The sequence below is a fragment of the Culex quinquefasciatus genome, chromosome 1 (genome assembly GCF_015732765.1).
Source record: "Culex quinquefasciatus strain JHB chromosome 1, VPISU_Cqui_1.0_pri_paternal, whole genome shotgun sequence".
Taxonomy (NCBI): domain Eukaryota; kingdom Metazoa; phylum Arthropoda; class Insecta; order Diptera; family Culicidae; genus Culex; species Culex quinquefasciatus.
In genome coordinates, this window is record NC_051861.1 from 109946991 (window position 1) to 109958183 (window position 11193).

Genomic DNA, 11193 nt, shown 5'->3' on the forward strand with positions numbered 1-11193 from the left:
AAAATGCTATCGCAATGGTTAGAGTTCTATTTAATACTAAATTTATGACGATTTAAAATATTTTACGGATAAAAAGCAATCTTGCAAAAAAAATGTTTTCGAAAAGCTGGGAAAATTTCTGAACTTTTCATTTTTTTCAAATTGTTGAGCTGTGTAAAAATCTGTTAATATTAAGCTTCAGATTTTACCGGTTTTCACTTGACTTTAAAACAATTGCAAACTACACACAACAATTGCACTACAGAAAAAAGGTGTAATTTTACCTCTGGAAATGTGTAATTTTACCTCTGGAAATGTGTAATTTTACCACTTTTCTGGTGCAATGTCACTTTTTCAATCTAAATTGAGGTAAAATTACATCATAAACGAGGTAAAATTCAACCTTCCAAAATTACAGCTTCCAAATTTACATTATTTTTTTTCTGTGTATGAGGGATTTATGAATGTTAAGATAAAACTAAAAAAATGTGTAATTTTCGAAGGTTGTATATTACCTCGTTTATGATGTAATTTTACCTCAATTTATACTGAAAAAGTGATGTAAAATTACCATGATTTTTTTTAGTATGAAGGATGACTTAATCTTTTTGTCCTAAAAAGTTTTTCAAGAACTACACATATTTGAAATTGCAAAAAATCTATTTTTTTTTAAATTCACGGTTCTCTTAAAAAATGTTCTAGGAATGTTTAAAAATGCAACCATAATTAATTCGAGAATTTGTATTTTTTTTAAATATTTGTCTTAGTTGTTCAGTAACCATTTAGAGCATATAAATTTTCTAAAAATCCTCACAAAAGATATAACTAAACATAATATCAATTTGTTGATCTTGAATGAATGATTTCTTATCCCATCATGGAGCTATTTTTGTATCAATATTATATCATAAAAAATCAGGTTTCTTTCTCGCTAACACACGCGCGTTAGATTTCCCGCCAAAACAAGTTCAATCGTCGTCAGCCCGGAGACCACCATGTTCGTCAACAACAATCCGGTTTCCGACCCTTCAAATGAGCCCTAAACACGCAAATCATCACCACTTCAAGAAATCCGCTGCCACCTCAGCTAGGAATGGTCGGTATTATACCTGTTCCACTTCCCGTCTCAGCTCATAGGAGGGAGGTATTACATAAATTGGACGACCCAGAAATGCTAAACTGGCTGCGGCAGATCTTCAAGATGTACCCCTAAGTTACAGCAGGACAGTGTTGCCAGACTTTCAGATTTTTTAAAATTGAATTTTTCAAGAATTCCAAAATTTAGTTTTTTAAATTATAAATTCAAACAAGATTGAACATTTTTTCTAAAATAAAAACTAAAAGAAATGAAATAATCTGGCACCACTGCCAAGTGCAGCCTGACTCACGCCGGGTGTTCCAAAACTCTAAACAGAAACCAATTGTGCGCCGGTAATTTACTATGGAATGGTTACATCATTTCGCCAGCAGGTTCCATGACTGAGAGAGACACCCCGAAAATTACACCCGAGAGACCCAATTTCACCCAAAATGCATGGTTGTCTCTCCAAGGTAACCCTCAGCGAACCACACAGTGTAATTTAGAAAGGTTAAATATTACCTCTTTTACAATGTAATTTTACCTCAATTTAGACTGGAAAAGCGACATTACATCAGAAAGGTGGTAAAATTACACATTCGAACACAGAAAAAAATATGAATTTACTCGAAACTGAAAAAATAAAACACATGTAAACTCAATTAATGTAAATCATGTTTTTAAGTATTATTTGTTGAAAATTTACATCAAATTGCATTTAAATTAAAACGTTTAATGACGTGCAAAATGTTACATCATAAATGATGTAACATTCGGGAATATTTTTTTGTGTTTTATGACGTTATATTACCATGACTTTTTTTTCTGTGCAAGTCCTCAGTTTGAAACTTGTCTGATTTTTGAAAAATGCAACATTGAAATCTTGCCATTTTTTAAACAATTTTTAAAATTGTAGAAAAACTGGCACTCGAGGGTTAACCAGCGCGGCTTTCCAGCTGTCTTCAGCCACCAATCTGCAATGCATCTGTCATCATCATAGTTTCACGCTGCGCTGCCGGGCATGGCGTGTGAGATTCAAAATTACACAGTTTGGCTTTTTTTTTCTCTCCGTGACCAAATCGGCAAAGAAAAAAAAAACGGCGTTGACGACGATCTTCAAAGACGACCTGCTGGCTCTCCGTAGCAGGTCGATTTCCTCCCACATCGCGAATCGATTGCCGATCGTATACAGTTAAAAATTGTGTAAATATGGAAGGTTGAAAAATTACCTCTTTTATGATGTAATTTTACATCAAGGGACATTACACGAAAAAGTGGTAGAATTACATATTTTCAAATGTAAATTACCTTTTTTAAGTGTGTACGGTATTTTTTTAGTCACGGTAGATCTGTAAGACCCCCCTCGAGGAGAGATGCGCTTCAAAATTTGAAATCGGCGCGAAAATGCCAACAAATTAGTGAAGGTCTCCTCGTAACGAGACCGTTATGTCTGTTGGTTGTATCCCCGAGCTGTATTACACTCATTAAAGCGGCCAGACCTACTGCGTTGCATTAACCGCGGAGAGGGTTCTGTGAACGGATCGCATTTCACAGAATCTACAGGGGAGGAGGATGCGTGGACATACCGTGCCAAAAGGTTTTTGAACAAACATGTTGGTATTTATTTCAGTTTTGTTAACTGTTCTAAAAAAGTTATCAAATTGTGTAATCTCAATCGCTCAATTTGCCTAGCCTAATCCATTGCCACTTTGCTACGTTGAGGGGGTGGAAGGAGGACTAAGGTTTGAGGTTTGCTTATGCAAATACAACACACATTTTCACATTTGGCTACAACAATGCAGACACGACAATAGTGCAGCTTACAATTTTCCCCTTCACAATAAGTTTGTAGACCTTTCCAAATAGTTTGAAAAGTAAGGTTAGTTAAGAATTTGTAACAAAGTGCCCACTTGAGCTTGTCAAACAAGATTTGTCTGATTCTCAAATGATGCGTCATTTCCAAAATTTCCAGCTGAGATTGAGTAGAGTATGGAGAGGGAAAGTAATCTCCAAGTGTAAATAAATAATTACCGACATTTTGTAAACAGCTCGTAATGCCACCAGATTAGTGGGGATTTGATGAAGTGTGATTTTGAACTATCGCTGCGTGGTGGGAAAAAAATCTCAAAATGCAACTGAAAATTTTCGAGGGGATGAAACTTCTCACCCAGAAAAGAAATCCTACCAACATCTGGTGGAAAGATGGTGATGTGAGCATCTTTGTATTACCATAAGTGCAACCTGGCTCCGCCACCACCACCAACTGTTGAGAAGGGAGCTGTCATCACGGTTTACTATCAGTTGTTGTTGTGGGAAAAAAGTAAAGTTGAGTTGCGAGGGAGGCTTTTGTGCGGAACAAGTTTTGTTTACATCATAAACATGAGCTAGAATGGGAACGAGTTTTTCCATTACGAGGATTACTTTAAAAGTTGTGAGGTTTTTAATCTGGCTGTTGGTGTAATTTGGTTGTCCTACTTTACGAGTGCTGGAAGAATGCAGTTGACGCGTGAGGGAAAAAGGCTTGACTGTAATAAACTTGATGGTTTTATGGTGGATCTCATTACTAATGGTAGTTGCTGGTGTTTGAGTTATGGATATTGCAACATAAGAACCTGTTTTGAGGTATTTTTCAGACTTAATCATCTGTATTTCCAACATTTGGCCAAAAAAGACTTACAAATTCCACTTGGGTCACGTTACCTCAGGGCAGTGTTGCCAGATCATCAAATTTATATCTTAATTAAAAGATTCATACTGCCGAACGTTGAACAAAGGAAACAATTTTCTTTTGAATCTACAACATATGGCAGCATAGAAAAGTTCTAAAAATGTTTCCTAAGTCTCTTTATCTTGAGACTGTGTTGCCAGATCATATTTAATTTTAATTGAAAAACTCTCTAAACTAAACTCAAACGGTTCTAAATTACTTTCAATGGGTTCGGAAGTCATTTGAGTAGTTCTCTACGGTTTTGCAAAAGAGTTAATATTCAACCAACAACATTTTCAACCTTCCAAAATTTCAGAGAGAAAATTATAGGCAATTTTCTCAACTCCTCAAATTATTTTTTCAGGGGGGTTCTTTCAAGAATGGTTTTAAATTTAGGTTTTCGAAAAAATACCTAGAAGTATCTGTAATTTTCAAACGGTACATTTATCAAAAAAAGTACTTTTCGAATGATAATTAAATTTTGCCCTAAAAAAATATTTTAATAATGTTTTTGCCCAAATTTTCGTAAAATTAAATAAAACTCAAAGATTACTATAAGAGTTCTTTTTTAGTACCCTAAAACATAAAAAAGGTTTCTAAATTAAACCAAAACTATTCTAAATTCGGAAGTTCATTTGAGTTCACTACAATTTAGCAAAATTTTTGAAACTTTTGTATAGTTTTCTAAATTTTCGAAGAATAATTTTAAAATTAAGCTTAACTTTTGAAAAAGTCCAAGAATTTCCCTTATTTCATATTTTATACCTAATTATATAAAATTTTTAAAATATTTTTATTGAGAAGATCAAAAAAAATTACAATAATTTATTTCTTTTACATTGAAAATCGGACCAATAAACAAAAAAAAACTTAAAATTTATCATGGAATAGTGAAAGATTTTGTGTTAAAAAAAGTGTAATAACATCAGGAACTGGTGAATATCAGGCTCGCATTTTTACACATTTTTTAGATAAAATAACTCAAAAAAGAGGTAATATTCAACCAAAAAAAAATTAAGGCCTACAAAATTTCAAAGAGAAAATTATAGGAAATTTTATATTAAAAACTAAAAAAAAAAGCGAAAAATATCTAAAAGTATCCATAATTTGAGAACGGTACATTATCATAAAAAGTACATTTCGAATGAAAATTTAATTTTGCCTAAAAATAATATTTTAAAAAATGTTTTTGCCCAAAAATTCGAAAAAAAAATCAATTCATGTCTTTCAAACCAGGTTTAGAACCATCACAAAAAAAGGGTTTTTTTAGACCCCTAACACATAAAAAAACGAAAATTAAAAAAAATGTTTTGGGAATTCAAGATTTTGTTACAAAAAGTTAATACAAAAAAAAATATGTTCGTGTACCTTTTTTTCCTAAAAAGTTCTAATCATAACCTACAACTTTGCCAAACACATCAAATCGATCAGAAAATCCCTTCTTAAGATACCCATTTTCATACATTTACATACCAATTTTGTAATACAAAAAATTTGTATGTACACACTCCAAAATTGTATGGAGACATTTATGAAAAAGCTAATGCAAGAACTAAATATGGACAAAGTTTAACCAAAATCAAACAACGAAAATAAAAAAAAATCGAAAAAAATGTGCAAAATCGCAAATCGCAAACCGTTCTCCATTGAATTGACAACATATTATTATGAAAAGTTCTATAAATCTAGTTTCGCCTAATGTTACAGTGTTGCCAGATCATTTTTTTTAGTCTGATTGAAAGGGTCGGCAAAACAGTTATAGAAGAAAAAATATAGAAATTAATAGAATCCACATTTTAAAGTAGAGTAAATTTCACTTAGGTATTTAAAGCGACAGACAGGGTTGCCAGATCTTTGGACGTTACAAAATAAATCGTGATCACAATTACGTTTTTATGAAACAAATCAAATTGAAATTTTCATTTTTTTTTTATACATAAAATGATAAAATAAAGTTAAAAATTGAAATTTTTATTATTTTTTTAAACATAAAACTAAGTTTTCAAAAGTTAACCACCTTAAAAATGTGCACATAAAATTCATACTCGAGTCCACTTCCGCCAAAAATTATCATAATTTATTCAAAGTCACGTTGCATCTCTTTCTCCCAGCAAAACACCCAGCTCTCATCTTCGCGCCATCTAATCCACCGTTGGTCAATTTTTCATCGCAAAAAAATAAATAAAACAAGAAAAAAAGCTGTCGTCGTAACCGTTAAGCCTAGTAGTGAGCGCAACATAAATAACTCACTCAAGAGGTACCAATTTCCGACTCCGAGTTGCGCTCGCAAGCTGACCTGCATTTCTTGCTTTTGGTCGGTGGACACCCGGCCGACGACGACACACCTTTTATCTTCAATTTCACGCTTCATCGGCAAAAAAGGCCAATGCTTCTTTTTTTTTGCTGAAATTGTCGCTTTTGGTCAAGGTTGCTAAATGCAGAGGTTGGTACAACTTAAATTTGGTTTTAATTTTTTTTTATAGTAATTTTACCTAAATGAGCATGTAAATTTACATTACATGGAAAACGATGAAACTTTCTTCTCAGAGTTTTTTAATTTTAAACAGTTTTTGATTTAAAGTTAAATTTTTTCTGGAACATTGACTACAAATTATTTTGTTTCAAAACCATTTGTAACTTTACAGCAAAAACTATGTAAATTTACATGAGCAATCTGATATTTTCATCTTTTTAGTGTAATTAAATTTTACATGCTAATTTCAGTAAAATTACATGTAAATTTACCCCTTTAAAATTTCAACTCGCTAATTTCAGCGAAAAACTTTATTTCCAACCTTTAAAAATACTATAACCTTGGTCTTCTCACTAACAGTATCTCTAAACTCGTGCCAACTTTCGCTTTCGCGCAAAGTTGCTCCACACACCGAGAGCCCATACCTAACCTAACTTCCTGCCTTCGGAGCGCGATCGTCGATGCCAAACTGGCTGCCTTCAGGGTGTCGAGGAAGCTACGAGCGCCAAGATTTGCGATAAAACCTGATGCTCTCTCAGCGGTGCGCGATCGTGGCCAATTGATAGCTCGAGGGGTCCCACCGAAGTATTTGGACGCAGCTTTGGGGCAAGGTCTTTGGAAATCGCCACCACCAACCGGAATGCCTTGCATTCCGTGCATTCTTCCTTGGGTAATCGAGACGTGACCATCGGTGAGCCCCCCGGCAGTGGGACGTTTTGAAAAACTGACGCCACATGAAGTTGCGATGGTGACTGGGAGATTGAACCATCTTAAAACTAATTATATATTGGGTTTAAAGATTGTTAAAAAAAAGATAAATAGACACAGAAATTTGAAAAATATAAATGAAAATTCCATGATCTTTTGATCACAGTAAAATATATGTAAATTTGCATGGTGTAAAATTTTACGGTTTAATATTACCTCTGTTATGATGTAATTTTACAGAAGGGTTGTAATGTTTAATCATAACTTTGCAATTACTTGAGCAAAAGACTTTCTACATGTTGCATTTTATAGAAAATTGTCCAAGGAATTCGATAAAAATAAAATGTCAACCCTTAAATGCCCACTAGTATTTTATTTTGACGTTTTAAGTATTAAAATTCAATTTTGACCTTTTCCTTATATTTTTATTTGATTTATTTTATCACCATCGTGTTCCCCGAACAATTTTACATAATAATCTATGTAGACCTCAAACTAAAATGAACTATTGGCAAGATACAGCGATTTGACTGAAAAAAAGTATGATTTTGATGATCCTGAAAAAAGTATGATCAGGATGAATCCTGCATAGTTCGGTTTTTATATGTGAGAAACTTATTTCGGATTTGAATTCATAGGACAGAGTGCAGCGCAAAATCAAACTTTTTTTCAGTAAAATCGCTGTATTTCGCCAATAGTTAATTTTAGTTTGAGGTCTACATAGATTATTATGTAAAATTGTCCGGGGAACACGATGGTGATAAAATAAATCAAATAAAAATATAAGGAACAGGTCAAAATTGAATTTTAATACTTTTTTTTAACATGTAGAAAGTCTTTTGCTCAAGTAATTGCAAAGTTATGATTAAGCATTACAACCCTTCTGTAAAATTACATCATAACAGAGGTAATATTAAACCGTCAAATTTAACACCATGCAAATTTACATATATTTTACTGTGATCAAAAGATCATGGAATGTATTTTTTTATATTTTGCAAATTTCTGTGTTTTATTTATCTTTTTAACAATCTTTAAAACCAATATATAATTAGTTTTAAGATGGTGATCGTGGTGATAAAATAAATCAAATAAAAATATAAGGAACAGGTCAAAATTGAACTTAAATACTTAAAACGTTAAAATTAAATATTAGTGGACATTTAAGGGTTAAAATTTTATTTTTATCGAATTCCTTGGACAATTTTCTATAAAATGCAACCTGTACAAAGTCTTTTGCTTAAATGTATAACTTTGCATGATTAAAAGGAAAAAAAAGTTTTTTAGAAAATCGTCAAAAAAGAGGGCGGTGCCAAAAATATAGGGATGATCTAATCAGCACCTAACTTGGGATTTCTGTTAACTATTGATAGATGAACGTTCCCTCGAAGTTTGGTCTAAATCGGTAAAGGTCGAGTCCAAAAGTGTACTCAGTTGACCTGGAATGACCAATTTTCCAACATAAATTCATGTAAAATTACATCCAAAAAGATGTAAATTGACACCATCAATCCTCACATATAAAATTATACTTAAACTAAAAATTATGAGAAAAATTAAAAATAACACAGTCAAAATGACAATATTGCCTCTAAAAATGTGTAAATATACATGTTTTGTATTTGAAATGAATTTAATATATTTGTTTCCGTCTTTTTTATATTTTTGTCGCATCTTGTATTTTATGGACAATACAAAAAAATAGATTAAATTTTTGTTGTTATTTTTTTGTTGCTAATACAATGTTTTTTTTTTGAATTTATTATGACATGTTTTAAGATTTTTGAGAAATATTTTTTTGCGATTAAAATTTTGAATTGTTTTTGACTAACTGAAAAATTCACGTTTTAAAAATCCAATCCCTATTATATTTTATTCAAAAAAAAATCATATTTGACAATTTGAATCTGATTGACATAGAAAACGGCCAATTAAACAACTGCTCCAAATTTCCTTGTTCAGCTAATCACTTTCGGATGAAAATTCAGAGATAAATTCAAAATCACAACAAAGTAACGTTACAACCCCAATTTTGCCGGTCCTAATCGCTGGCGCGATGCAATCACGCTCTGTGTTGCATATTCATCGCGTTTGTTCAGACAGTAGCGCCAACAGCTTATCAAACGATGAAAGTTAAACCAACTCCATGTGCAAGTTGGACCACCCTGTACTAGGGCGCGTTAGTAGCTTCGCTAGCAGCAGAGTTGAACGAAATCAAACTTGATTTTTTCGCTTCTTTCTCACACATGTGTGAGTATAAACATACATTTTTTTTCTGTCGGTGTAAACAACCTCGACGAGAAAGACGAAAGTACGAAAATATGAATGCCAAACGGCAATAACGACACAGAGAGTGAGAAAAAAAGTAAATAAAAATTATGACTGCGTTACTTTGTGTGAGAAAAACACATCAGATTGCAAGTTAGTGTATGTTGATTTTTCCTTTCCTTCTGCCTTCAAAAATTGTGACAGATGGAAAGAGAAAGAAAAAAAAAGTTTGACGAGAAGTGCATTTGCCCCTGCTCTCGAAGAGATGTAACAAATTTCAATAATAAATGAGATATTATTAACCGCCGGGTACTTCTCTCCTCAAAAGAAAAATAATCAACACTTTTGGGTTTTGACGTACTGGTGATGGCGGTTGCGGGGAGAGAGGCAAGACAGTTGAAGAGCTCTATTTTTGAAGAGTCGAATGTGTCAACAAAGCGAGGTGATGGGCGTTGAAGGAAAATAAACACGGCTTCATTTGTTTTGTTTCAAATTGGTTGCGAGCTATCTAGGAGACTAAAAGCACGAAAAATATTTACTTAACGATAGATTGAAGGCTAATCCGTACGGTTCTAGTGATCTCCATCGAAAACCACGCAGTTTGACACGTCGCACGACCTTTTTCTCAAAAATCGCAACCATGTCCCCGTTCCGGATTGACCGGAACCGGTTCCCGGCGGCCATTGTGGCCAATTTTCAACTCGAACGAAAAAGTGTCGTGCGACGTGTCAAACTTCGCAGTTTTTCGCGGCGATTTCAATGGTGAGGTTCTCGAAGACTTTTCGTGCGACCCTGCATCGCTCGCGACACCCAACAAGCTCAATTCGTTCCATAAATCATTCCCGACGTCGTCGTCGGACAGCGGCTGACATGCGCAGAACAATCCGCCTTGTTAAGGAGGTTTCTGATGCTGGTCAGAGGCGCATAATAAATGTGGCGACTCCTCGTTCACGCCACGTTTGTTATGTTTTATTTTGAACCGCCCAACCGAGCATACCGAATTTCAGCCCAAGTCGACGATTCGATGCGTTTCGTGGTCCCTTGCCGAGAGTGTGTCCGAAAATAGGACAAGAAGGAAAAAAAACGCATGCGTAATCGAGTTTCACATAACTTTTTCTCACACCATCGACGATATGTTTGTTTAAAGCGAGCATAAGAACCTTGCTGGGTTTGCTCGGAAATAGAAACCTCGTTGAGATGAGTCAAGCTGCGTGTGTCTTCGAAAAAAACGAGATCAACGAACGACGACGGTTGCGAAAGTCGGCGGCACCGCCGAAATGTAGGCAACCGCAAACAACACACCCAAAGTTACGCTACTAGCGCTTTTAATTCACTTTTCAAAACACATAGTAGATCACCCCAAGCTGAGAGACTTCCTCAGCTTGTTTGCGAGAAATCTAAACAACACTGAAAGCAGTTTTCCGTTTGAAATTCTTCACCAAAAACAACAAACAATTAGCACCTTTTTCCCCCACTTGGGATTGTGTCTTCTGGCCGCGCACTAATTCGAACCCAAAAATAAACAAAACGCGCGATTTTTGACCGCACTTTTCCAAGCAAAGCCAAATTTTGGATACTCGAGAGCGCGAAAAAGTAACCGGAACGCGTCGTGTTTGAAATTAGACTAAACCTTCAAAACAGTCAGTCAGAAGAGGCGCGCGCGCAGTATTTTCCACGACCGCGCGGTTCTAACGTTTTTCCCGGTCACAAATACAAACAAATCACGCGACATTTGTTATGCTGGTTGGAAGGAAGAAGAACCATTGTCATAATTGTAAACATACACCACGCAGAAGGGGGATCTCGAGAACGCCTAAACTGAGAAGACGCGAGAGATCGGGTCTCGTGAGAAAGCAGAAAGGCAAAACATCTACTTAGTAGATGTGACCAGCAAGCAGGGGGATTAACCCTCGAGTGACTGACGAAAGAAAAATTGTGAGAAATCCGTAGGATATTCTTACTCACCTTCGAAAACTAGGA